This window comes from Eriocheir sinensis, chromosome 10 (assembly GCF_024679095.1).
Source record: "Eriocheir sinensis breed Jianghai 21 chromosome 10, ASM2467909v1, whole genome shotgun sequence".
Taxonomy (NCBI): domain Eukaryota; kingdom Metazoa; phylum Arthropoda; class Malacostraca; order Decapoda; family Varunidae; genus Eriocheir; species Eriocheir sinensis.
Genome location: NC_066518.1, coordinates 3,321,610 through 3,349,109, shown reverse-complemented (window position 1 = coordinate 3,349,109; position 27,500 = coordinate 3,321,610). Strand labels below are relative to the sequence as shown.

The 27,500-nt window shown below is 45.3% G+C and overlaps 1 protein-coding gene and 1 long non-coding RNA gene across 5 annotated transcripts in view; one reads left to right on the top strand and one right to left on the bottom strand.

Annotated features, from left to right (window-relative positions):
* Positions 1–27,500, top strand: part of LOC126996447 (uncharacterized) — an 82,938-nt gene that overhangs the window by 13,563 nt on the left and 41,875 nt on the right. The window lies entirely within an intron of this gene.
* LOC126996448 (uncharacterized) overlaps positions 759–27,500 on the bottom strand; it is a 95,450-nt gene continuing 68,708 nt past the window's right edge. Inside the window, exon 3 of the long non-coding RNA XR_007751177.1 lies at positions 759–1,168. This is a non-coding gene — a long non-coding RNA (uncharacterized LOC126996448). The remainder of the gene's footprint in view (positions 1,169–27,500) is intronic.

Here is a 27,500-nt window from a genome sequence, read left to right as displayed (position 1 = left end):
CCCATCAGTTATCAGGAGCATAATGTCAAGTGGTCCCATCTCTCCTCGATTTGCGCCGCGCCCCACTCGGCACGACCCCGCCCAGCCACACTCGGGGACGTCTCTCGCTTGATAACTCACACTGCATAAATGTCACACCTTCGCCCCCTTTAAGCAGCCGTGACGCACCAGGACCATTCGTAAAGAGGGCGTGCCTGCGAAAACGACGGTGACTCAAGCTGGCGGATACAATTTACGGTGCTCAGTGATTTACTTGAAAGAAATCGCCTCACAGAGTAATGGGTGTTGAAAAAGGTCCATGACAGAATCGTTTAAGAAAGATGGCGTTTCTGTGAGCAAATTATAGTATTCGTGATGGTTCATTAGTAGTGTTTCAACGAGGAAAGTGGCACCAGCTACTTATACCTCTAATATTAAAGTGTTTATTGATGGATTGATGAGGAAGTTAATGGGAATGAGAGCCAATTGAAAGCTAGAAACTACAACTCCACCTCGAAAAACAACTCCTCGTTTACGGGTTGACGATCAATACGTCGGCAGCGTCGGGACATATTAGAAGAAGAATATATTAGAGAGAAGGAAGGGGAGGAAGAGAACGTAAAGATAATAGGAGAAAAAAGAAAAAAAAGATGAACAACAACAACGTGGAAGAGAAAACGAAGAAAAAGATTAAAGAAAAAAAAACAATAAAAACAGGAGTAAGAACAATAATAAGAACACGAAGGGGAAGAGGAAACGAAGACGGAAAAATTAAGAAAAATAAATAAATAAATAAAAAAAAACGATCACAGCGATAATAATGAAAGACGGAGACAAAAACGCACGAAGCGGCAGAACACGCCACAAGAACAACAACAAGAACAGGAACAGGAAGGCCCAAGTAGCTATCAGTGGCACCTTCATCTCGAGGCGGAGGAGGAGGAGGAGGAGGAGAAGGAGGCCGCCACAGCTTCCCTTTTCCAGCCTAAACGCCGCCTGTCGCCTCGCCGCCTCGGGAAGAGCTAGCAAGCGTGGCGGCAGTTTCGAGATAATGACCTTCCTTACCTGCGCAGACAAGAGGCTCTTCAGGGTCAGACGATAAAAAAGCGAACATCCTGACGGTGCCGGAGTGAGGCCCAGACGTGACCCACTTGTAGGTTGAGGAAGAGGGACGCAAATTCACGGTAGGCTGGAAAAGGGAAAGAGAGAGATGAGACTAAAAGGGAGATGAAGCTAAGAGGGATAGAGAGATAGATAGATAGATAGATGCCTCATTGACCACAAATTATTAAGTTCTATAAAATACGTCCATACAGTTCTTTACTTATATATATGAATTTATAGTCCGAAATAAAATACTAAACATTAACATAATACTATAAAAAAAAGATTATAGCGACACATACATGAATACAGAATACCCCCCCCAAAAAAGTCGTATAAATCAAAATCATCATAATAACACACCCTAGAAATAATGAGACGTTAACTAAACCGACAAAACACACACACACACACACACACACACACACACACACACACACACACACACGCATTACATCACCTCCTCGAAGCTAAAATGGCGGACTCAAGGCGAAAGAAAATAAAAGGTGAAATATGTGTGGAAACTTAATTTATGTTTTGTCCTTGGTCTCCCTCCTTTCCTAAAAAAAAGAAAAAAAATCTATAAGCGCTTTTTACAGACACTCACATAACACGCCCATCAAAGAAAACAAATGTTGGAGGCTATACAGTGCTTCAGTTCCATCCACTCAGTAAAATAACAAAATCTTCCTGATGGGGTGGGCGGAAGGGTTGGTGACTAGGATGACAGACGTGACATCCATCATTTAAACGTCATTGATGGCTATTTTCTGCTCCGTCATGGCCCCGCGTCAGTAGCCATCTTCCACAAACCTCCTTCTCCTACTCCTCCTCCTTAATAACGTGATGTAACTTCCCACGCTTTGATCACGGGAGCGTCAGAGGCTGTGGACGGAAACAATTGTGTCTCACCGAGCTCAGGCAACTACTTACTCTATCTCGGCCACGTGGATTAAACATTAGTTACGTGAGGTGGGCTTTGTCCTGATGGAGAGCGAGTATATATGAGAGGTGTTCATGTTAATTTTTTCCTTCTCTCTCTCTCTCTCTCTCTCTCTCTCTCTCTCTCTCTCTCTCTCTCTCTCTCTCTCTCTCTCTCTCTCTCTCTCCTGTGCTGTGAAAATAGGAGAGTGGGAAGATAGCGAAACTGGGTGGGACGGGTGGCAGAGGCGGGGAGGGAGCTCTTTTCTCTCTGGGGGAGGAAGCTGGCGTCTGTGGGTCTTGGCTTTGGGGTGTCTAGACGGCCTCGAGACTGATGGGGCGAGGCCAATCATGCCCCTAAGGAGACTAGGACTAAAACCTGCTGCCGGCCTCCTTCATGGCCTACCTCGTGTTCATCCTTCCTCCCTCCACCTGCATTCTCAACCATCCACCTATCAAGACACCTCGCCACCCGAAATTGACCTCTCTTTTGGTCACTATTTACTTTTGTCTTTTTTTTTTAGAAGCAGCGTTTTGCGGGCTTTTTTTCTACACTTTTTGTTATGCCCTTGAGCTGCTTCCTTTACTATAAAATAAAATGAAAAATAACTACCCTTAGTCATGCCAAGGTCACACTCAAGCCACCCTTACTCCCTTACCCTCAATACAACAATAACAACAACAAAAAATAAAAAAATAAAAAAGTGAAAACAACTTTCCTAATTCTCTTTCTTCTTTTTCTCCTTCTCCTGCTCTTCCTCCTTCCTTGTCAAAGCATTGCAATGTGAGGCAAGTTACTGAGTGGGATGGAGAAAATGATGATGTCTCAGTGAATTTCCATTCCAACACACTCACTTTCCGAGGCGTTACCCAACCAAACCTTTCCACGGGAAGTTTCCAGACGAACGCACGCACATGTTTATATATGGTATACTTTTGAGCGAGTTTATCATCAATCATCTAACTGTTCACTACTTCCGTATTTCCACGTCCCATTCTCCATAACTATTGACGCGAGAATAAAATAAACCATAATGATAAGGACGACGTCAGAACTCACGAGGCAAATGTTTTAATATGTTACTTTTGAGCGTGTTTATCATAAATCTGCTAATTGTTCAGTACTTCCGTATTTCCACGTCCCACTCTCACCCACTAATGACGAGAGAATAAAACAAACCATAATAATAAAAACAACGTCAGAACTCACGAGGCAAATGTTTCGTCCTCCCAAGACAGTCGTCGGGGAAATAAGAGACTCGGTTTCTCACGGGGCGTTGACAGGAGTGACGTGGATGGCATGACGGAGCGGCCCAAACCGGATCGCCACTCCAGCCACCCTGCCGCCCCGCCGCCCAAACCTAACGTAACCAGTTTTTAATTATCGATCGCGGCACTGATTCCAAAGCAGTGTAAAAAAACAACCTCCATCTGCTCCATTTCCCTTGTCTTCTGCTTCTCCGTATCCACATTCATGGCGGCGGGTGACGGGCGTTGTGGAATCTAGGTTTACAATGAAAATAATACCTCAAAAACTGTGATCAGGGTGATGATATTTACAGGAAATGATGCAGCTCAAAGGCAAGATTAAAGACCAAAAATAAAAAGCCCTCTGATCGCTGTTCCCTCAAGAAAAGAGAAAGATTGAGTGGTCAAATAAGACGGTCAAATATATATATATAAAACAAACAAAAGTATGCATAGTCTCTCTCTCTCTCTCTCTCTCTCTCTCTAAGTATAGCCCAGGGACAGGTTTTCCTCGCCCTGGCATGGAGAGGAAGAGACACAGACAGTAAAATACGGGACACGAAGATTTATGTCCACGGAGATGAGTAGCGAGGCGGCGAGAGGTTGGGGAGGAAGGGAGAGAAGGGAGGAAAGGGTAAGGAGTAGAATGAGAGGGGAGGGTGAGTGGAAAAGGGAGCAGGAGAATGAAAAATGAAGGAGAAAGACGTGAAGGGGGGAGGGTATGAGGCGTAAGGTGAGAGAAGCGTTTGAGTGGAAAGGAAGAAAGGAAAGAATGAGGAAAAGAAGGGAAAGGAGGGGGAGGGAGGGGAAGGAGTAGAGTGAGAGAGGGGAAAGAGTGGAGAAGGGAAGAGGATAATGCTAAGGAGAAGAAAGGGAGAGAAGAGAGCGAAGGAGAAGAGTGAAAGGAGAGTGGAAAAGGGAAGAAGAGAATGAGAGAGGATAGAGGAAAGGGAGATGACTAGAGGAGGATGAGAGATGGAGGACAGAGGAAAGGAAGGGAGGGAAGGGAAGGAGGAGGCAAGGAAGGCGCGAGATGAAAGGGGGCAGCGATAGGGAGGATAAAAACAAAAATGAAAGGAGGGAGAATAGTAGGAAAAGAATGAAAAATAATAATAGAGAGACAACAACAACAACAACAACAACAACAACAACGTCAGGAACAACAACAAAAGAACAGATATGGAAAAAAAAAACCAGGGCCCGGAAGTGATAGGTTATACTCATATATATATTTTTTTCTACTGATCTGCTACAAGTTTTAATTAAAGATATGTGTAACGCCCTTGGCTCCCTTCCTCTCCTCTTCCATTTCCACTTACTCCCTCCATTTCTCCTATTCTTTCCCCTTCTCTCCCTTCGCTCCCTCCCTTTCCTCAATCCCCCATCTCTCATTATCCTCTTACTTTTTCCACTTACTTTCTCCTCTCTTCCTACTCCTTACCTCTTCAATCTCTTCTCTCCCTTCCTTTCCCCTATCATTCATACTTCATTCTCCTACCTTTCCGTGTATGGGTTGGGCGTGGCGCTATGACGGAGAGCCGTATTAATACCTGACTCCGGTGACAATTGCAGGGGGGGGGTGAGGTGAGGGGAGGGAGGGGGAGAGAAGGGGAGGGGAGGGGTGTTGAAAGACGAGGAGGGGAACGGAAAATCAAGGAGGAAGAGAAGGGGAGAGAGGAGGAGAACAGAAATGGGAGGAGAAGGAAAGAGGGGAGGGGAAGGAGAGAGAAGAGGAGGTGAATAATAAAAAAAAAAAAGAGGAGAAAGGAAGAAGGAAGGAAAAGGTTGATGATGTATCCTTGGCAATGTGTGTGTGTGTGTGTGTGTGTGTGTGTGTGTGTGTGTGCGTGTGTGACAGTGTGTCCTACTTTGCTGCAGGAAAGAAGGGAAGGAAGTGATCAGGGAATGAGAACAGACAGAGCAGTGATTAAATTACTTTTTTTTTCTTTTTTGCAGTAGTGAAAATTAAAGGGAACGACGAGGCAACGAAAGACAGACGCAAAAAAAAAAAAAAAAAAAAAAATAATTGCCAACCCTTTTCTACACCATCTTCCAATAAAAATAAATGAAATAGATGATGAAAAAAATGCGAAGCGCCGAAGAGAAATAAGAAAACCCTTTAGTTGCGTTGTTACTCTTATAAATCAAATGGAAAAACGAAAGCAATTATAATGACATTGCATAAAGTAAAATAATGATGAAAATAATATGAGGTTATGAAAGAAGCTTGTGAGATACATATTAAAACTTGCAGTAATATTAGGAAATCTCTCTCTCTCTCTCTCTCTCTCTCTCTCTCTCTCTCTCTCTCTCTCTCTCTCTCTCTCCATACACATCTCTTCCTCCCTGCTCATCTTCCAATCATTTTATTTTCCTCTCTCTCTCTCTCTCTCTCTCTCTCTCTCTCTCTCTCTCTCTCTCTCTCTCTCTCTCTCTCTCTCTCTCTCGAATCATTTTATTATCTCTCTCTCTCTCTCTCTCTCTCTCTCTCTCTCTCTCTCTCTCTCTCTCTCTCTCTCTCTCTCTCTCTCTACCACCTACCTACCTACTTACATACCTTCCTCTTTACCTATCTACCTGTCAGCTACCTACCTAGCTCTCCCTTCATTAGCCAATAAGGAAGCGCGTCAGGGAAATCGAACAAAAGAATGAAAATATATAACGAACAACAATAAAACGGAGAAAATAGGGAAAAAGGAATTGCAGAGAGAGAGAGAGAGAGAGAGAAAGAGAGAGAGAGAGAGAGAGAGAGAGAGAGAGAGAGAGAGAGAGAGAGAGAGAGAGAGAACAACAATATAAACACCACCACCATAAACAACAACAACAATAACAACTATAACAACAATAACAACAACAGTGGTAACAACAACAAAAAGAGGTGGCTTCAGAAACGGACCCAGCAGCAGGCAGGACCACACCTCACCTCACCGAGCACGCGACCCCCCCACCCCACCTGACTCACTCACAGGACGTCAGGTCACCGAGGGAGATCAAAGGAGGGGAGAGACGCCGGTGTGGATACTGCTTCCGCCGTAGCACGCCTCGTGCTACGGTCGTGCTGCTGACCATCGCCAGGAAATGCTGCTCAGGAGAGTACTGACGGAAGGCCTTTGGAGGCAGCAAACTCTCCACCCTCAGCAGCCCTTTCAGGACACCCAGCAGCCCCCCACCTGGCAACATCACCAACAACAGCCTGAGCTTCACCGCACCTGGCCTGCCCCCTCGTGGCAGGGCAGACACTAACAGCCTCTTCCATTTAGCGTAACCTGTTTCTGGGTCGTGATCTGTAGAGTCCCTTAATAGATAGAGTCCCGACAACCTAAGATTTGGACGCCATTATTGGTCCTGTTGTCATCACGAGAGCGTGTGCTAGCGTTTGAAAAGCACGGCGAAAACAGGCCCAATAATGGCGTCCAAATCTTAGGTAGTCGGGACTCTATAAGGGACTCTACAGATCACGACCCAAAAACAGGTTACGCTAAATGGAAGACGCTATAACACGTCTCGCCTCAACACCACACCTCCCTGCCAAGCCAACGCGAGGCGGCGAGTGCATGGGTGCCTCACCCGGCATCTCACCGTCGTGTCGGCCAATGTCAGGGGAATGCGCACAAATGTTGGCAACCTCACCCACAATTTTGTCCTGCGCCATCGAGCCGACGTTGTTGCTGTGACGGAAACGTGGCTCACTGAGGAGGTGGAGCCAACGTTTGGCAAAATCCCAGGTTATTCCCACTGGGTGAGGAAGGACAGGGAGAACAGAGCAGGCGGAGGCGTGGCTGCCTGCTTTAAGGACTGCCTAAATGTACAGAAGCTCGAGGTGACGCTGCCTCACCAAACGGAAGCTCTATTTTTCAGGGTGGCACTGACGGACAACAGTGGTCTCCTCCTCTGTGTCATGTACCACCCCCCTAGGCAAGGGCGGGCTCCTCTGGATTGCCTGACGGAGGAGCTCGAAACCCTGCTCCTGCGTCACCAGTGCTCCCACGTGATGGTGGTGGGAGATCTAAGCTTCCACCTGGAGCAGGGAGCCTTCGATAACTTACTGACGGTGCAGGGTCTGGTAAACCACGTAACCTTCCCCACACATGAGCGAGGAGGGCTACTGGACCCTGTGCTATCGGACCTCCCCGAGGCCAGCCTCCGCTGCCAGCAGCTGGGGCCAGTGGGCAGCTCTGACCACTATGCCGTACTGGCTCGGGTTGAGCTGACCACAGAGAGGGAAGACGCAGTCTCGCGCACCATCTGGCTTTGGGAGAGGGCCGACTGGCCGTCAATGAGACACGCCGTGGAGGACACGGACTGGGAGACCCTGTTGGTTGGGGACGCCGAGGCCAAGGCACGGGCTCTCACCACCAAGCTCCTTGCCCACCAGCAACAATATGTCCCCAGCAGGGTGTACCTCGCCAGGCCTAGTGACCCCGCTTGGTTCGATTTCCGATGCCGGGTTGCTGCCGAGGCCAAGCATGCCGCCTGGGAGAGGTAGAAGCGTCATCCGTCACGCCAAAATAAGGTCCAACACCGGGAGGCCTGCAAACGGATGACAGCTACCTGCGCTTGGGCGAAGAGGCGACAGAGAAAGGACCAGCAGCGGAAACTTTGCGGCCCAGGAGTTGGCAACAAAACCTGGTGGAGTCTCGTTAAGGAGCGGCAGGGGGCTAACCAACCCCATGCCGTCCCTCCACTCACCAGGCCTGACGGTTCCACGGCCACAAGCAGTGGAGACAAGGCCTCGCTCCTGGCTGAACTATTCGCCAAGAAAATGAAGGTTGGTGACCCGGGACGACCCGCACCTGTGCTGCCACAGGAAACCGACCGTGTTGTCTCTTCTGTGTCGGTGACGGCAGGGCAGGTTGAGCGGCTGCTCAGCGCGCTGGACGCAGGTAAAGGCGTTGGCCCGGATGACATAAGCCCACGCCTCCTCAAGAATTGTGCCAAGAAGCTCTCATGTCCTCTCTCCGCCGTCTTCACGTCTTGCCTGAGGGAGTGCAAGTGGCCTTCACTATGGAAGGAGGCGCGTGTGGTTCCGGTCCACAAGAAAAATTCGAGGTCCGAGCCCAGCAACTACAGGCCCATCTCCTTGCTTTCTGTGGTGGGCAAGGTGCTGGAGGGTGTGGTGGCTGCAGTCAACTGTCAGCATCTGAGTGAGAGCCATCTCCTCTCAGATAGACAGTTTGGCTTCAGGCCTGGCCGGTCCACCGCGGACCTCCTCCTCCTCCTCTCCAAGGATTGGCAAGACGCACTGGATGAAGGTCTGGACACACTCGTGGTAGCCCTGGATATTGCTGGAGCCCTTGACAGGGTTTGGCACGCGGGGCTCATTGAGAAGCTTCGCGCCAAAGGTGTCCAGGGTGCCCTACTGATGCTGCTCAAGGATTACCTCCAGGGGAGGACCCTTCAGGTGGTGATCAACGGGCAGTCATCAAGGTCTTCACCAGTGCATGCCTCAGTTCCACAAGGTTCCGTGCTTGGTTCAATCCTGTGGAATATATATATCGACGATCTCCTCCGGCAGCTATCGGCAGTGTCAGCCTACGCCGATGACTGCACACTCTCCCGCTCCTACTGCCGCCCCGACAGCCAGCGCGCCGTCGAGGAGATCAACAGGCAGCTCAGCCTGGTGGAGCAGTGGGGAGAGGAGTGGCAGGTCACCCTCGCCCCGGAGAAGACGCAGGCCATGGTCATCTCACGGTCCCCAGACGCCTCTCGAGCGGTCTCAGGCCAGCTGCGTCTTGGAGGCAAGAGTCTGCCCCTCCAGGGCCACATCAAGGTCCTGGGAGTGACTGTGGACCAAAGCCTGCGCTTTGACCTCCACGTCCGAGCCGTTGCCCGCCAGGCCTCCATGCGAGTCTCTGTCCTGCGAAGAGTAGCGGGATCCCTCGACCCACGGGGCATCCTCACTCTGTTCAAGGCACAGATACGACCGTATCTGAAGTACGGTGCCCTGTGCTGGATGGCGAGTGCTGCCACCCACATGCAGAGGCTCGACGCAGTGCACCGACGAGCACTGCGTCTGGTGGAGGCCAGCGAGCACCTGGAGGAGTCGTCTGCCACTGTGACATCGCTGGAGCACCGCCGTGATGTCTCAGCACTGGTGGTGTGTCACAAAGCCCAGGTGCAGGGGGTTCCCCACCTCAGCAGCTTGAGGCTCCCTCCACGCGCTGCTCAGCGGTTCACCCGGACTACACTCTCCGGTGACCAGCTCGTGGAAGTGCCTCAATCACACTCCAGGCAGCACCAGCGCACATATACAGCCAGGACCACACGCCTGTGGAACATGTTCACGGCAGCAACTCCTCAAGTGGAGAACATGAGCACGCAGCAGGTGAAGCTGGCTGCTCACAGGTGGCGTGAGGGACAGCCAAGTGCGCTAGTGCTATAAACTATAAATATAAAGTGACAAGCTGACATTATTCCATATTGTTTTTACATGTTTTTCTTTATTTTTTTCGTATTTTGTATTTGTATGCTTGTATGTTTCAACATTCGACAATTCAATTTGCCCCATACACAGGCTCTTAGAATAATTATACCTAAAAAGTGTAATTTTGAGCCTCCTTTTTTTTTGTAAAAATTTGTTTTAAATAAAAAAAGAGAGAGAGAGAGAGAGAGAGAGAGAGAGAGAGAGAGAGAGAGAGAGAGAGAGAGAGAGAGAGAGAGAGAGAGAGAGAGAGAGAGAGAGAGAGAGAGAGAGAGAGAGAGAGAGAGAGAGAGAGAGAGAGAGAGAGAGAGAGAGAGAGAGAGAGAGAGAGAGAGAGAGAGAGAGAGAGAGAGACCTGATTATCGTTGTAGTTTCAAAAAGACTCTAAATAATGAAGTAGAAAACAAGACCCACTGACGAATTAACTAGTGAACCGTTTCTTGACAGACCTTGAAAAATATAGTCATCTTAGTTTTGAAGCCTGATTTGTATACTGTCTGTGAACGCAAAAGAAGTTAGGGCTACGATTCTATGCTCCTTATCTTTTGCATGTTCATTCAGCTCATCAGTTTACATAATAGCTCTTAAGACAATGAAAGATACGAGGCGCCCACAAAGTCCGTGGATGGAAAAGTCGAGAGATAAAGACTCCCTCGGGGGTGACTGGAAACGGTGTAGGCGTGGGGAAAGACGACGCTTCTCTCTCTCTCTCTCTCTCTCTCTCTCTCTCTCTCTCTCTCTCTCTCTCTCTCTCTCTCTCTCTGTGTGTGTGTGTGTGTGTGTGTGTGTGTGTGTGTGTGTGTGTGTGTGTGTGTGTGTGTGTTCTGGCTTAGGATGGCTCACTGATCGATGAATAAAAGGAAGGAATAAGGAGGGAAAGAAAAGGATAAGCGGAATAAAAGTTTGATATTTTGTTGTGGGGAGGAAAAATACTGCTGAAAAAAGAGGAAACTGCAGAAACGAAGATTGATAGAAACTGAGGGAGAGTAAAGAGCCTGAGGAGAAATGAAACGAACAGATAAAAGAAAAGAAAAGAAATACGTAGAAAACAAGAGAGAAGGCTAACGAGCAATCAGATATGAGAGAAAAACATCAGAAAGAGAGGAGAAGGAATAATGATGTCGTAGGAAATAACCAGAAGACGCTAGGAAAAAATAAATACCAAAGGATGAATAAAAATAGTAAGGAACCAAATGATGATAATTATGAGAAGAGAGAGAGAGAGAGAGAGAGAGAGAGAGAGAGAGAGAGAGAGAGAGAGAGAGAGAGAGAGAGAGAGAGAGAGAGAGAGAGAGAGAGAGAGAGAGAGAGAGATGGGAATGATAGTATTACAAGGTACGAATTAAAGAAGGAATGATTCAACAAGCAAAAATGAGAGAACAAACAAACAAACAAACACAATTATAATATAACACACAAACACACACTCAGCAGACCAAACACATTCACCCACCGACGATACTTGACCTCTCTCTCTCTCTCTCTCTCTCTCTCTCTCTCTCTCTCTCTATCAACCTATATACCTACCCACTCCCACACATTATTTAGCACTTTTAACACTTTCGTGCCCAGTGACTTAAGAGGCTTTGAAGTGTTTCACGGAAGGTGGAAGAAAAAGAGCAGGCGGGTGAACAAAGTCATCAGGTTAAGAAGTAAGTCCTCGCTGAGAAAATAATCGGCTTTGTACAATTTAGTTCAAGCACAGAATGGTTTCCAGGTAAGAAGAGAGAGAGAGAGAGAGAAAAAAAAAATTGAAGGTGAGGTCGCTTTGATGATCGGATGCCTTTTTAAATGCCAAGTCTTATTTAACTACGGCAATACAAACGAATTCTTTTTCTTTATATATAAATTTCCAAGCAGACCTGACATGATGGAAATAAAAATAAACGGACCCTCAGGTGTTGTTTGTTTCTCTTCGTTGAAAACATAAATAGATAGTAAGCACACTTTAATTACTTTTTTTTTTTTACTGCAATATACCTTCTTAACGTTTACACATTCTACGTTACTTCTCTCCGTTGCTTGCAATAATTATGAACACAATATTTTGGTTTTCGAAGTGTCAGGGAGTCAGGGTGGAGGGCATGAAGGGAGAGAGAAGGAGAGGATGGGAGGGAGATTCACGGGAGGGAGAGTGAGAGGCAGGGAGGAAATCTTAAGCAAAGGGCGAAGAAATGAGCGGCGGGGAGTTAAAATGTAAGGAAGGAGGGGAGGACATAGAAGAGAGAAACAGAGGAAGGGAAGAGAGAGGGGGGGGGGGAGAGAGAGAGAGAGAGAGAGAGAGAGAGAGAGAGAGAGAAGAAGAGAGGAAATGTTAAAGCAAAGTGTGAAGAGGGAGACGATGGGGCGTTAAAATGTAAGTAGAGGGAGAGGGGAGGAGGTATAAGGGAAGATGAGGCGGTGGGAAGAAGAGGAGGAAGAAAAGGGAGGGTGGGCGGGAGAAAGTGGGGTAGGGGGCGGAGGTCTGAGAGTAAGAGAGAGGAATAGGCGATATAAAGAAGGGAGAGGAAATGAAAGAGACAGTGAAAGAGAAGAAGAAGAAGAAGAAGAAGAAGAAGAAGAAGAAGAAGAAGAAGAAGAAGAAGAAGAAGAAGAAGAAGAAGAAGAAGGCGATGATGATGATGAAGAAAAGAAAGAAAAAGAGGAGAAAGAAGAAAAAGGAGAGAGAGAGAGAGAGAGAGAGAGAGAGAGAGAGAGAGAGAGAGAGAGAGAGAGAGAGAGAGAGAGAGAGAGAGAGAGAGAGAGAGAGAGAGAGAGAGAGAGAGAGAGAGAGAGAGAGAGAGAGAGAGAAAGGAAAAAAGAAAAGGGAGTGAAGTGTGTGGAGAGAGAGGAGCCAAGGAGAGGTGAAGAGCAACTGAGGGAGGAAGAGAGAGAAAGAGGTCAAGTTTTTGCATATTCCTTATCCGACCCCTTGGCTGCCGATGTGTAATGCAATTAGAAGACACTGGGCACGCCTGTGTTGTTGTGATGGAATGGAGAGGAATGTAGGAGGTGATGAGAAGGGTCCAAGGAGGTATGAAGGGCAAGGGAGGAAGGAAAAGAGAGAAAGAGGGAGGTCAAGGTTTTTAGGCGGTATTTCACGGGAACAATTTTGGTCGAGCAGGCCCCGTCCGTAAGCAAAATGCTGACAGATGGGGCTTTGCTCATGGACCAGAGAGGGTGATTAAGTCTTTTGCAATCCAATGTTTCTGCTCCACAATACTACTCGTGAACGCTTGTTATTCATTCACCTTCTGCCTTCTCTGTCTTTAAACTGTTTATCATTACATTTAAATCTCCAGACGTATTTGTATCAACTGAGCAACTCTTAAATTCATCTCATTCATCCAGGTGAGGTGAGGAAGGGAGGGAGGAAGGGTGAGGTGTGTATTTATTGTAAATGCATTTTTTATTTCGGTGTAAAAATAACTATATTAAAACATAATATGACTGACAGAAATTAATCAACATCTATTTCTACTTGAAAGTCCCTAAAAGTCAAGATCAAGACCAAAATTGCCCAATGCTCATCAAACGTAGCATCCTCGTGTGATTAGTGCATGTCATGTTCCCTCAGCAGCTCAGCGAAAGTCACCGCCCAAAGGTCTGGGTCCCGAGCAAAATCGTTACCGTGAAATACCGGCTAATGGCATCCCCTTGGCTGTCGATAATGTGAGATGCGATTAAAAGACACTGGGCACGCCTGTGTTGTTGGGATGGAAGGGAGAGGAAGTGAAGAGGTGGCGAGAAGGGTTGAAGGAAGGGTGAAGAGCGAGGGAATTTTGGACCCTTCTTTTCTTGTATTAAATCAACTCTTTTATCACTCATTAATTACTCCATAAATGATCTCACCGTCTCGTATCCCTGGTAGCGTGATCCGGCTTAAGTTGTTATTGGAGACTGGAGTTCGGGGATAAACAAGGGAAAAAGAAAATATACATTTATTTTAAATTAAATGAAAGTAATTGCCTTATGCAATATTCTATGCTCAGACGATCATAACACTGGCATATTCAGCAATGGATGCAACATATGACAAACGACATGTCTTAAACATAATACTACAATATGTGGTCAGTTGTTGCCAATAATAATAACACTCGTCGTTCCACAAACAGTGGTTTGTATCTCTCTGCTTACATCACAATCATTATGTACTCTCTTCACAAAATCTTAATAACACATTCCTATAGTATAATCTACTACAAGTCACGGAAACACCAAATTATACCACACCCAGTGGTTTTACCTTTGCTTTACATCGCAAACAAATAATCACAATCCTGTCCCACTCACAATCCTACTTCACATCTCCTACATTATAATCTCCAGGACAATACAGTCGGTTTCCCTTAGATTCTCAAATTTCTACTCACGATTAAGATCACAACAGCCATTCTCGGCTGAGTGAGTAGCAGGTCTGCTTGAGGCGAGAACCAAGCTCGGTCTACCCATACCACTGATTTCTAGGCCACATTTTTCTTTGCTTGAGGCGGACTTACATCCTTGACACGCCCTTAATTTTCTACATAACCAATGGCCAATACTTCCTGTCACATCCATCCGCTCGCTCATTATGTTGTATTGTTTTACTTCTCCTGCTATTCGTGAGTCAGTCTTAAGACACTCCCTCAGTGATTTTTCTGTTAAATTATTGGCTCATAACATGTTGCCACGACTGACGTCAGGGGTCAGAGTCTTTTTCAATGGTTGTTCACACTTTCTGACCACGCCCACTGGGTATCTGTTTTATGTATCTGAGTCTGGGTATCTGTTTTCCTTTACCCTCGTTGTTTCCCCTCTTTTGTACTTGAGATGTTTACACTGTTATATATGTCACCCTTCTTGTTAGTGTTTGTCCTGTCAGATGTTTACACAGTTGTATATCTCTCATTCCTCTCTGGGTATCTGTTTTCCTTTACCCTCGTTGTTTCCCTCTTTGTTAGTGTTTGTCCTATGAGATGTTTACTCTGTACTGTTATGGCTATTCCTCTTGTTTGTTCGTTTTCTGGTTCCCGACAGGAAGATGGGAGAGAGAAAGAGGAAGGTCAAGTTTTTGCTTAATGACGTCCACTTTGCTGCTGATAATGTGGGCACACCTCTTTTTTTTTTGCTCTTTCTCTTCCCTTTCTCTTCTACCTTCGTGTCCGCATCTTCCTCTCACTCACTAACTCACCCACTCACTCTGCATATCTGCTTTTCCCTCTTCCCCTATATCTATATTCTGACAAACTGTACAAAAAAAAAATATCAACAGTACATCAACTGCGCATTATAAAACTTAACACCTTTCAACTCTAGTGATCTAAGTACGTGTGTCGCAGTAACAATGAAATCGTCCAATAACAATAAGTACCCGAAGCCTTTGTGAACGGCGAACATTACACCAGAGCGGGAGAGAGACGCGACGCTGCACAAACGAGCGAACTGATTGACAGGAAAACGAGAATAAGGAAGGAGCCATACAAAGAAATCTCGTTAGGCGGTCAGGATATAAATGGGAGGGAGAAGTGAGTATAAATATGGAACAAGGAAGAAGACGAGGAGCAGGCAAAACGAGGAGGTGGAGGAGGGAGCGGAGGAGGCGGAGTGCTACTGATGATGGAGCAGGGAAAAGAAGGAGAGACAGGCGGTGGAGGTCAGGTAGACGTAGGAGTGAAGTAGATGCTTAAAGGAAGAGGAAGAGGCGGAAGCAGGAAGAGGAGGAGGAGGGAGCGGAAGAGGCGGAGTGCTGGAGCAGGGAAAAGGAGAAACAGGCGGTGGAGGTCAGGTAGAAGTAGGAGTGAAGTAGATGCTTGAAGGAAGAGGAGGAGACGAAAACAAGAAGACGAGGAGGAGGAGGAGGAGGAGTGTGGCCAATTAAGGAAAAGGGAGAAAGGAGAAGAAAGGAAAGGCAGAGGTCAAACACGTGTAAGCAGAGACGGCGCATACAGGGGCAGTAAGTAGCGGGCTTTTTTTTGTTTTGTTTTTTTGTTTTCTTTTACGCCCTTGCATTGTCTCCTCTGCTGTAAAGAAAAAAAGATCAAAAGGTATACAGGAAGCCAAAGCAGTAAAGCGGACGAAAATAATGGTGTTGGAAGGGTGTTTAATGATTGAGGGAAGGGAGAATAATATTGCATGGGAGGGAAGGAAAACAAAAATAATGGCCAGTAGAGACGCCGAAAAACCTACGCAGTTAGAAAGATAAAAAAAGGGAGAGTTATTTGCGGAAAACCGTGGGAAGGTGTATAGAGAAGGAACCCGTAAATAACCTCCCACATTATTGTTCTTTCCTCCGTCCTGTCCGATTCTTCCTCCCTTTTCCTGTGCCTGTTTCTTATCCCCCTCTTTCTTTTTTTATTCTTTCCTCTTTATCTTCCTATTTCCCTCCCCCTCCCTCTCCTCCTTATCATCCTCACCCCCTTCTGCCACACTTTCATCACTAACCCCTTTCTTTTTATCCTTTTTTTCTTACTTATCCCTTTCTGTTGCCTATTCCCTATTCTCAGTCCGTCACTACACTTTCATCCCTAACCCTTTTATTTTGTCCTTTCCCCCTACTGTCCTATTTCTCTTTCCTTTTCTTTTTCATATTCCTTATCCTCCTCACCTATTGTCACTAACCCCTTTTTTTTTACTTTCCTCTCTTCTCTCCTCTTCTCCCTTCCCTTTCTTTTATCTATTACATATCCTCCTCCTCTCTACTGTTCTATTCCTTTTCCCCTTCCCTTTACCTCTTCCTTATTCTCCTCCTCGCCCCATCACAAACCACTTTCTTTTCTTTTCCTTTCTTTCTTACTGTCCTATCCCTTCTTCCTTATCCTCCTCCTTTCCCCCAGCCGCCATACTTTCCCTTCCGCCTGGCTATTCTCTGCCTCACCTGTCAGCACAAGGGGGGGGCGGGGAGGGGGGGAGGGGGGACTCAACTTCCGCAGGTGAGTGCTAATGAGGGGGCGGGTCACCTATTTTTAACCCACAACGGGCATGACTTCAAAGCTAGGGGCGCAAAGAGGGCGACAGAGAAAGAAATGGTCTGACGCTGCGCTCTCTCTCTTTCTCTCTCTCTCTCTCTCTCTCTCTCTCTCTCTCTCTCTCTCTCTCTCTCTCTGAAACATCAAACATCAGCAAACACACACACACACACACACACACACACACACACACACACACACACACACACACACACACACTAAGGGAAACAAATATACAAAAAATATAATAAGTCAACACTTCTAAATCGAATACTGAACCTGACGGGCAGCACATGGAGGAGGAAGAGGAGGAGGAAGAGGAGGAGAAGGAGGACGAGGACGAGGACAAAAAATGAACCAACTGCCTTTCCTTCCTTTCCCCCTTCCCATCACTCAGCTCATAGATTTTCAGCCCTCATAAATTCTGTGTTAAAGTTTGGAGTGACCACATCGACATAGGGAACTAGGGGGGGGGGGGGGGATACATGAAGGGAGTGAAGGAAGGGTTGGGATGATGTGATGAGCTGTGGCGGGGAAGAAGAGAAGAGAATAAGTTATCGGAGAGAAGAAAGGGGTGTGGGAAAAGGGGTGCTAGGGCGGGGGGTGGGAGAGGGGGGGGGGAGTGAGTGAAGGGAAGAGGCAATGGGGGGGATGGGGGGGATGGGAACAGTTTTAGGGCTGAAGGGAAGTAACTGCGATACTCGACGAAGAAGCTTTACAATCAGATATAGATCGACTTGCACGTTGGGCCAATCAATGGCAAATGAAATTTAACGTTGAGAAATGTAAAGTGTTGCACATCGGAAAAAATAACAATCGCGTTCGGTACGTAATGAATGGCCAACAACTTTCTGCAGTAAGTAAAGAAAAGGATCTTGGAATCACTATATCAAAGCAAGCGATTTTAGCCGGTCAGCATTGTTCAGAGGTAGTTAAAACTGCAAACAAATTGGTTGGCTTCATCGGACGAGTCTTTAATAATAAATCGGAAAAAGTAATATTAAAACTGTATAATTTTGGTTCGACCCCCCGTCTAGAGTACTGTGTACAGTTTTGTCTCCTCCTACTAAAAGACATAGAAAAGTTGGAACGGGTCCAACGAAGAGTAACAAAGATGATTCCTAGGTTGAGAAATTTGTCATATGAACAAAGGCTTAAAAGTAAATTTATTCAGCCTATCAAAACGAAGAATGCGAGGCGATCTAATAGAAGTGTTTAAAATGTTCAAAGGATTCAGTGATATTAATGCGGAAGATTACTGCGGAGATTACATTTGATCGATCAAATAGAACAAGAAGAAATCACAATTTGAAGATAAGTGGTAAAAGATTCTCGTCGCACGAAGCTAAACACTTCTTCTTCAATCGAGTTGTTAATGTTTGGAACTCTCTACCCTGTGATGTCGTTGATAGTACAACAGTTACGGCCTTCAAGAATAGATTAGACAAGTGTTTTGAATCCAACCAGCAACTAAGATATTACTCATTGTCGTAATAACGTTAAGTTCTTTCGAATACTGGTGTCCTTGTCCGCTTTTATCGCCCCGTAGTGTGGTAGCAATGGTAGTTCTCTCTCTCTTTCCTACATAAATTCCATGCAGTTTTTCAATGCTGCATGGTTCTTTTTCCTTTCCTGCCAGCTTTGGCTGGAGGGATGGGGGGTTGGGGAGGAGCCTTCGCCTTTGCTGTCCTTCATCTTCCACCTTTGATTAGATAGTTAGTGTAGCTTGTCACAAACAACCTCGTAAGGACCAGCAGGTCTGCTGTTGTTTGTTCTTCCTTTGTGTTTGTGTTCCTTTGTGACAGGGACAAGTATGTGGAGGGAGGGAAAGGAAAAGGAGGAGGGGACTGGCGGTAGTTGGAAAAGACTAGTTTATAAAGAGAGGAAAGGGCAGTGGAGGACAGTGGAGGAGGTAAGAGGCTTTAGCGAAGGACATCACTAAAGATAGTTTGCGCGGATTTTCCCGGCAGCTGCGTTCCTGTCACTGGACGTCAGGCGATTAGTTGTTCGTAAATTGCTAATGGGCATTTGCGTATGTGTATATGGAACTTAAGGAAGGAAGTGACATGGAGCTTTCAGAGTACATGCTTAATGACCTGTCAGTGAATGGAAAAGGAAAATTCAGTGAAATGTCGGAAAGTAGGTGTTACGCTCGCTCTGTCGGTGGACGGAAGCCAGCATCCTCGTGTACCGGTAGTGCGTAAACGGGGCGGGCAGGGCTATAAATTTGCTTACCGCCAGTCGGAAAATAATAGTTCCTTAGACATTATTTAGATTAATTATAATCTTCAATTGTTTCTTTACTTTTCCATGTAGACGGTGGATGAGAATACAGTATGCTTATTTCGAGTATGTAAATGTGATTTTTATTTTTCAATACGATTCTCTCTCTCTCTCTCTCTCTCTCTCTCTCTCTCTCTCTCTCTCTCTCTCTCTCTCTCTCTCTCTCTCTCTCTCTCTCTCTCTCTCTCTCTCTCTCTCTCTCTCTCACGTGGATGGAAGTAAAAGAAAAATCCCGCCTGACTAACAATATTCTCATTGCTCTTGGGGATGAGTATAAACTTAATAAAGGTGGCGGGGACGGCAACATCAGAGTGGTGGAAGTGGTGGTGGTGGTTACGGTGATGGTGGTGGTTGTGGTGGTGGTGGTAACGGTGAAGGTGGTGGTTGTGGTGGTGGTAGTGGTAGTGGTTGTGGTTGTAATGGAGGTGGTGGTGGTGGTTTTTACTGTCGCTCATCCCAAGACTCAGGAAGAGCTAACAAACAGAACAAAGCAAAACATCAACAAGAGGATCAGCAACACTGCAACACAAACTGGCGCGACGGTCAACAGCCGGCACACGTGTTTTCTTATCATTTTTTTGTCTTCCAGTATCAAACCAGAGTTTTTTCTTGTTTCTTTCCGAGACAATTAATTCAATCTTTTAATTTACCTAACATTACTTTTTATTACTGAGGGGTATTTTAAAACACATATACAGATATTTTTCCTGACGACTGACGACAAAGAGGAAGAAGAGGAGGAGGAGGAGGAGGAAGAAGAAGAAGAAGAAGAAGAAGATTATGATAATGAAGAAAAAGTGGAAGAAGAACAAGAACAAGAAGAGGAAAAGGAGGAGAAGGAGAAGGAGGAGGAGGAGGAGGAGGAATAAAGAGAAGACAGAGAATGAGCAGGGAGGAGAAAGCATAATATTACCGAGGAAAAGTAGAACAGTGACAAAACAAGGCAGTCGGGTGAAGGGAAAGAATAGGCCGGAACTGGCATGTGAGAGAAGGGAACAAAAACAATGCGGAGGAGGGTGACAAGTAAAAGGTGGGGAAGAGGAGATTAAGGGGGGATAAGGAGGTGATGGAATGAAGAAAAAAAATCATCGGTGGGGGTGTTTATTGGGGGAGGAAAAACAGGAGGTGATAAGAGAGGAAAGTGGCCAAGTAGAGGAAGAACAGGAGGAGGAGGAGGAGGAGGAGGAGGGGGCGGGCATGAAGCCAAGTTAACACACGTGACTTTAGAGGCAGGACAAAAGATGTTTACTCTATGCTTCCTCCCCCTCTGCTTCCCCCTCCCCCTCTGTCGCCTCTCCCCTCCTGTCTCACTCTCCCCCTCTCCTACATCGTTGTTTACCCCTTCACCTCCGCTATCCCCCCTCCTCCTACGCTTCCTTCCCCTCCTCCCCTCTGCCTCCCACCCCCCTCCTCCTCTGCTGCTGGCCAAAGCGACACAACTTCACACTCTACGCTTCAAACTTCCTCCCATTTAACTGCCTTTCTTTACCTGGGGGAGAGAGAGAGAGAGAGAGAGAGAGAGAGAGAGAGAGAGAGAGAGAGAGAGAGAGAGAGAGAGAGAGAGAGAGAGAGAGAGAGAGAGAGAGAGAGAGAGAGAGAGAGAATTGGTTACTTTCTACATTACTGACGACATGTTGGTGAAGATGAAGGAAAGTGAACAATGGAAAAAGAGAATGAAAAGAAGGAGGAGGAGGAGGAGGAGGAGGAGGAGGAGTGACGGTGACGCAGAACCACAAAACCGGAGGGAACGTGAAGAGCTGGCAACCTCACCACCACCACAATCACCACCACCAGTACTCTATCCCCCAAATCACAACCACAACCATCAGTACCACCACAAGCACCATTACCACCACCACTACAACCAAATCAACCACCAGGGTCTCTTTCAATCCACAGATTTCCACCACAACCTCATCCACTCATCCACCTCCACTCGGCACTCCCTTCTCCAGTTTCTCTTTTTTTTCCCATCCACAATATATTTCAAAGCTCCTCCACTTTCTCCATCAGTTACTTTTCCTTCCGCTCTAAAAATAATCTCCTCCACACAAACGCTTCTCTTTCTCTTTATCAATCTATCACTATTGTTTTCCCTTTTTCCATACAATAAACCATCGTTCTTTTGCCTTCCACCGCTTCTCATCTTGTGCTTTCTCTTCCTCTCCCCTTCCACAGCCTCTCTTATCCTGTTCTCGAGTTACATAAGACATCATTCCACCGCTCTCTCTCTCTCTCTCTCTCTCTCTCTCTCATGTACACCACACACGAGGATATTGTTCACGTGTTGTTTCGAAGTAGAAGTTAAGGTGTGTGTGTGTGTGTGTGTGTGTGTGTGTGTGTGTGTGTGTGTGTGTGTGTGTGTGTGTGTGTGTGTGTGTGTGTGTGTGTGAATATTTTGTTTTCCCATTGCATAAATTCATCGATATTCAATTAAAAAAAAAACGAGGATTATCTCCAAACCTTTGTTCTTCGAATGTAGCAATGCAAGAAATTAGTGAAAGAGTAGAGATAAGAGAATAAAAACATTAACTAGGCCAAAAAAAGGAGATAAAGAAGGAGATAAAGAAGGACGTAAAGAAAGAGGTAAAACATAAGGGATTTTCAGGAAATGAGAATAAAAAGGAAAATAAAAAGTAAAAGAACTACAAATATTCACGTAATTTTACTGTTTGAGAGAGAGAGAGAGAGAGAGAGAGAGAGAGAGAGAGAGAGAGAGAGAGAGAGAGAGAGAGAGAGAGAGACGCATACCCACACAGAAGACATAGGAAAACCGTCACTTTTATCTAATAAATTCAACACACGTGACTCTCAAGGTCAGGTGTACCGTGTAAAGGTCACGAGAGAGAGAGAGAGAGAGAGAGAGAGAGAGAGAGAGAGAGAGAGAGAGAGAGAGAGAGAGAGAGAGAGAGAGAGAGAGAGAGAGAGAGAGAGAGAGAGACAGACAGAAGCAAACACAATATCCCATCACCATCGATATGACAGGTATAAACTAACTAATTAAGGACCTCATCTGTATACCCTCCTCAAAGTCACAGGTAATAATAAGGTACTTCTTGCGCTCAGGTGAGTTGCGTAATTCACTTGTCTGTAATTGGGTAAGTGGATGTCAAGGTTGCGTGGTTTTGAGCCTCTTATTGTTTCGCTAAGGATTTAATAATGTTAGAGATGATGGGAGAGGAGGTTCATGATTATTACCAGGAGGAAGGAGTAAGAGGGAGGATGGAATAGGAAAAAGCGAGATCTGAGTGAAGGAAGAATAGTAAGTGGAACAGCAGATTAGGAAGAGGCAGAAAATTATCGATAGAGAAAGAATTGTATCGTAGACTGTATGATTATTAGCGGGAGGAAAGAAAATGAGGAAGGATGGAAGAGGGATATGTAGAGGAAAGCGAAATATGAGTAAAGAGACTGAACGAGAAAGAATATGTGGAACAGCAGATTAGGAAGAGGTAGAAAATTATCGATGGAGAAAGAATTGTATCGTAGACTGTATGATTATTAGCGTGAGGAAAGAAAATGAGGAAGGATGGAAGAGGGATATGTAGAGGAAAGTGAAATCTGAGTAAGGAGACTGAACGAGAAAGAATATGTGGAACAGCAGATTAGGAAGAGGTAGAAAATTATCGATAGAGAAAGAACTGTATCGTAGACAGTATGATTATATATTAGCGGGAGGAAAGAAAATGAGGAAGGATGGAACATAAGAACATGGCCGTTAGGCCTGTACGAGAGGCAGTCTTCTTGACCCTACTCCCGTTCTAACCCCACCCACCTAATATGTCCATGAATTTATTTCTCCTATTTTGAATGTGACAATTGTATTGGCACTCACCACATGACTGCTAAGCCTATTCCACTCATCCACCACCCTATTAGTAAACCAATTTTGCCTATGTCCCTGTTGATCTGAATTTAGTCATCCTCCTCTGCACCGATTCTAACATTTTGATATCCATTCTATAGTAGGGTGACCAGAACTGAACCGCATAGTCAAGAGGGATATGCAGAGGAAAGCGAAATATGAGTAAGGAGACTGAACGAGAAAGAATAAGTGGAACAGCAGATTAGGAAGAGGTAGAAAATTATCGATAGAGAAAGAACTGTATCGTAGACAGTATGATTATTAGCGGGAGGAAAGAAAATGAGGAAGGATGGAAGAGGGATATGCAGAGGAAAGCGAAATATGAGTAAGGAGAATAAAGGAGGAAGAGTAAGTGGAACCGCAGAGAAGGAAAAGGCAGAAAATAAGCGATAGAGAAAGAATTAAATCATAGACTGTAGAGTATTTGCCAAACATCATATAGAGCAGCTGATCAAACAAGAACCACGAATCACTAAGCCTCCCCTCTTAATAATTTAAACATAGAGTTACAGCAAAAAGTATTTAGCGTTTCGAAACTGAACTGGACGGATCTGAACCCATGACCATCAGTTCTTTTATCATGTAAGGAGAGCGTGACAAACAGTGAACCAGAGGTGGAATAGGAATACACGAGTCATTATTCTTTTTCATGCAGGATTAGCATGAGCGGCCTTCTTTGTTTTTTTTTTTTTTTAATCTCGTCTTTAGTGTACATATAAACATCCCTAATATTTTTCCCATCCCGAGGCTTCATAACTGCTCTTTATCCCCTCCCATTCTCCATCTTTCTTAATTTTCACGCGGATCTCCTTTCACACCGACTGATTGAAAGTCTCGAACACACTAGACAAACTTGGCATCTCATACACATATTGTTTTCCATCGTATTCATCCCTTCCTCTCATCAGCACCAACGTCCCTCATTTTCCATTAACGCAGTATACCGCCTGCCACCTCTTCATCTCCAACAAATAAAAATGCAAACACCCTCGGAGCGTTGTCTAGAGGCAGATCTTTACCCAATGTTCTCACTTCCTCCCCGCCTGAGTTCACAGTTTTACCACATCCGTCAACTTCTGGCCTTAGGTAAGCTACTCACGCCGCCACGCAAGAGCTCCCCTTCACGTGAGCCGCCCGTCACGTGCGCGGCCGCCAAGAGGGTTTCGAGGGGCGTTATTGCTTCCCTATGGCATCCCTCCTGGACTCAATTTTATGTGTTGTTGTCGGTAGAAGTGGCGACGTAGAGGATTCGTTTTGACATGGTATCTTCTCTCTCTCTCTCTCTCTCTCTCTCTCTCTCTCTCTCTCTCTCTCTCTCTCTCTCTCTCTCTCTCTCTCTCTCTCTGTGTGTGTGTGTGTGTGTGTGTGTGTGTGTGTGTGTGTGTTTTACCTCTTTCTTTACGTCCTTCTTAATCTCCTTTTTTTGGCCTAGTTAATGTTTTTATTCTCTTATCTCTTTCACTCATTTCTTGCATTGCTACATTCGAAGAACAACGGTTTGGAGATAATCCTCGCTTTTTTTTAATTGAATATCGATGAAGTTATGCAATGGGAAAACAAAATATTCACACACACACACACACACACACACACACACACACACACACACACACACACACACACACACACACACACCTTAACTTCTACTCCAAAACAACACGTGAATAATATCCTCGTGTGTGGTGTACATGAGAGAGAGAGAGAGAGAGAGAGAGAGAGAGAGAGAGAGAGAGAGAGAGAGAGAGAGAGAGAGAGAGAGAGTGTGTGTCAGGAGTTCGCATATGATGAAGAACCCACAAGTGAAAAAATGGTCAACAGAAACTCATCGACGACCACAAAGAAAAAAAAGAGAAAAGAGAGAAGCAAATGTATGAAGTGTGCGAGCTAATTCATGTCAGTCGTCTCTGAATGATGGCAACGACGACGACGATGATGATGATGATGATGATGATGATGATGATGATGACTGATGATGATGATGATTCTTGGGCTTTTCTTGGACGAGGCCGTAAGGGAACACAATAGCTATATATGGATGTGAACTGTTACGAGTTGCTATTTTTGTATCAATGTGTGTGTGTGTGTGTGTGTGTGTGTGTGTGTGTTTGTGTGGTGAAGAAATGCTAAAAATACAATGATGTGCGGGGCGTCGAACTGTTTTTTTTTCTTCTTTTTTTTCGATCTCAAGGTAAAGGGAAGGTAAAGTTAATTAGTGCTGGGGGTCTCAAGTGCTTATCCCCGTCGCGCTGGCCCTAGAGACGATACACTATATAAAAAAAAACAAGTATCAGTTAGTATTTCTTTTGTGGGAGATACGATATTCTTCCTCCTCTTCGTGTTTCTTTCCTTCTCCCTTTCATCAGTTTTTTTACTTATTCCTCTTTTCTTTGGTATTTCTTGGGTGTGTGTGCGTCTGTTTGTGTTCTCCCCTCCTTTACCCGTTTTGTTGGTTACTCCATTTTTTCTTGTTTTTTTTTTTTTGTTTTTTTTTCTAGACAAACTTCCTACCGTCTCCGTATGGCTGAGGCAAGAATTGAATTTCAAACACTTGCCGCACACAAACTTTCCTGCTGAAGTTATTTTATTGCGCAGTCACTTGTTTTTTTTTTATATTACATTTTCCTATTCATCTGCTGGTTACGTCAATGTACATAAACACACACACACACACACACACACACACACACACACACACACACACACACACACACACACAAATACAGACACACAAAAAATAATTCACTCCACTCACCCACTCCATCACACACACACACACACACACACACACACACACACACACACACACACAGAAATAGACCATCAAAATAAAACCAAAAAACTACGAATGAGCCACAAAACCTCCGCTGAAAGGGAAAGTCTCTCTCTCTCTCTCTCTCTCTCTCTCTCTCTCTCTCTCTCTCTCTCTCTCTCTCTCTCTCTCTCTCTCTCGTATCCTGCAGGAAGCCGCACCTCACCTGATCAATCACTTACCTGCCGTCTTTTCTCCCTTCCCCTCCCTTTCCTATTCCTATATGTAGACTTTCAGATCCCTAGATGAAAGGAGAGGTACTAAGTCATAAGAGGATCGCCCGTCACTCTTTATCCTCTCTGAGTCGATAAAGAAAGCTCGAAGTAAAAGCTTTTTGTATGAAGTTCAGGAGTGGTTTATTATTTGAAAGCTGTAATTTACTTCTGGGTCACGTGTCTCACAGCAGAAGACTACAAAAATTGAAGCTTGGTGTGTGTGTGTGTGTGTGTGTGTGTGTGTGTGTGTGTGTGTGTGTGTGTGTGTGTGTGTGTGTGTGTGTGTGTGTGTGTGTGTGTGTGTGTGTGTGTGTGTGTGTGTGTTTGAACGTTTCTAAGGAGTTTGAGCTTACGTGATCAAATTCATTCTCACACAATTAGTTCGGTAACAGAATCCGCGTATCCCTTCCCTATTAACAGGACCAACAGAGCCTGATGCGGGACCCTCCTTACCGAGTACTGTGTGTGTGTGTGTGTGTGTGTGTGTGGCCAAGGACTACTTATAAATATACATCGCAAGACAAGATTATAATGAATTGTCAGAAGGGTACGGAGACTCAGTAGGGAGAGCAGATATTTTAAACAGTGATTAAAAAGAAGATTAGATTCCCCGTTTAACTCCTTCCCACGTGTTAAACGGGACGAGAATAGCGAAGGAAACAGGTCAAGCACACGCTGAAGATGTAAAAAAAAGAAAAACTAAAAGGAAAAAAACTGAATAGATAAAAAATATCTATATAGGCGTAAAAGACTCACAGCTAAACTGGGTCTTATATTCTGCCGGTTGTTAAGGAAAAGTACGTAATATTTTTCCTTCACACAAAGAAAATACAGAAAGAGAGAGAGAGAGAGAGAGAGAGAGAGAGAGAGAGAGAGAGAGAGAGAGAGAGAGAGAGAGAGAGAGAGAGAGAGAGAGAGAGAGAGAGAGAGAGAGAGAGAGAGAGAGATGGATAAAAGAATGAGACAGACAAAGAGACAGACAAATAAACAGACAGACAGACAGAAATATACACAAAAACACAGACAAGCAAACAGACACATCGGAAAGACCAAACCACCCATAGCCAAACTCAGACATAACAACCGAGGCAAACAGACAAACAGAAAGAGGTCGACAGATATGCGAATAGAACCAAAAGGCCAGATCAGAGGGACAAAGACAGCGGCACACCGAGTCACGTGGGCTGAAGACACCTCTGGAGACGGAAACAGAGAAGAGGAACTTGCGAAGCGGAGAAACATGTGCGGCGGAGAGGAAACGAGGGAAATATCACGACAGACAAGGTTTACAAAATGGTTGCATCCGGGAGAGAGAGAGAGAGAGAGAGAGAGAGAGAGGGGGGGGCGGGGAGAAGGAGAGAGAGAAGGGGGAGGGAGGGAGGGAAGTTGAGGCGCACCGTCAGTCACGAGAATAAAAAAAAAAAGGCTTCATGAGGATATTAAATCATACTAAAAAAGAAAATAACTCGAAGAAATTAATTCATGGACATTGCGTAAAAGGCTGGACAGGAATAACCGCTCGGCCACTCCGTCAAGTTCACAAGGTTGGTGAAGTGCGGGGAATTATTATCAAACATCCGGAAAGCTATAAATACGTAGACATTTCTAATAGTAACTTTAACGCCCTTGATATTTGTTATAATTGTGTGAGCTTTATTTATTTTATGGATTTGATTTATTGTACGAGTTGGCATGATATAAATTATTGCAGGTATTGGAAAATACA